Raw genomic sequence first — 1,685 nt, 5'->3', positions numbered from 1 at the left:
CCCAGACCTGAAACGGTTTGTGGAAAGCACTAAGAGTCTAATGAGTGAAGGTTGCTTTCTGGATAAATCGACTGAACGACTGAAAAAATTTGTTTCAAAAATACAAAATCAGCTGAATAATGATGATGACAAAGTGGCATAATTATTTTTGGCTGTTTGGCTGTGTGTCTCAGTATGGCTTAATTTTTGTTTCCTTTTTTTCTTTACTCATGGCAGATATCCGTATTGCATCTTTAAATGTAAACGGAGCCAGGGATGATGTAAAGAGGATGCAAGTGTATGAAACAATCAAACAGAAACAACTTGATGTTCTTTTATTACAAGAAACACATAGTGATGATAACAATGTTACAGATTGGGTAAAAGAATGGAATGGTTATATATTTTTAAGTCATAAAACTTCATGTAGTGGAGTCGCCGCCATCTTGTTTGCGAAAAAGTTTACTCCAAGCTCTTTTAAAATAGAAGAAATTGTGAAGGGGAGACTTTTGAAAATTCAAGCCTTTTTTGAAAAGTATGTTTTGGTTTTTATTTGTGTGTATGCCCCCACTTTACCAATAGAAAGAATAGCTTTTTTGGATATTTTATGCTCAACGCTAGGCAATTGCAATAGCGATGAATATCTATTTATTGGTGGGGAATTTAATTGTGTTGAACAAAATATTGATCGCAATCATATAGAACCACATATGCCTTCTCGCAAACGGCTTTGCGAATTAATTGAAAGAAATGACCTAAGTGATGTTTGGAGGAATTTAACTGTGAATTCAAGACAATATGCATGGGCGCATGCCCATGACAATCTATTGTCTTTAGCAAGACTAGACAGATTTTATAGTTTCAGACACCATCATAATGTTTTTAAGAGTTGTGTAATAAACCCAGTTGTTTTTTCTGACCACAGTTTGATTATATGCAGTGTTTTTTTTTCAATTCTGTGTCACCAAGGAGTGTGTATTGGCATTTTAACACTGCTCTGTTAAATGATGCTTTTTTTTAAAGAGACGTTTGCATTTTTTTGGGAAAGTTTTAGAAATGAAAAAGTTTCTTTTTCTTCTCTGCAGAGTTGGTGGGATTTTGGCAAGGCTCAAATCAAACTTTGTCAACAGTATACTCAAAATATCACAAGAGAGACAGTTAAGTCTATAAGAGTTTTAGAAACTGACAGAGACTATTTTTCATGTATTTATGCATTGCTCAAGACTTAAGCCGTTATTTGACTTGTTGAAAGATATTTTTATTTGTTTTGATGAGAAGTTTACTGTACCAGGTTTTATTTTTGGTTTTAAATATACCCGAGGAAGACAATAGGAATGTCAATTGATCAATTTTATTATAGGCAAGGCAAAAATGACAATATATGTTAGCAGAAAGAAAATAATTGAACAAAAAGGTGATTATAATCTTGTAATGATGTTTACGGCTATGATTAAATCAAGACTTCTAATTGATTTTTATTTTTATAAAGCTACAAATTGACTAGAAGTCTTTGAAAATATATGGTGTCATAGAGGGGCATTGCGTTATGTTACTGAAAAGGAAATTTACTTTTCACTTTTTCTATAAACATGATGTGATGTATGTTATAAATGTAATGGTTTTATGTTTGTAAACAGTTTCTGTAATGTTTTTTGAAAAATCAAAATCTCTCTCTCTCTCACACACACTCTCTCTCTCTCTCTCTC

The sequence above is a fragment of the Sinocyclocheilus grahami genome, unplaced genomic scaffold (genome assembly GCF_001515645.1).
Source record: "Sinocyclocheilus grahami isolate Dianchi unplaced genomic scaffold, SAMN03320097.WGS_v1.1 scaffold2287.1, whole genome shotgun sequence".
Classification (NCBI taxonomy): Eukaryota; Metazoa; Chordata; class Actinopteri; order Cypriniformes; family Cyprinidae; genus Sinocyclocheilus; species Sinocyclocheilus grahami.
Note: the sequence above shows the minus strand (reverse complement) of the source record.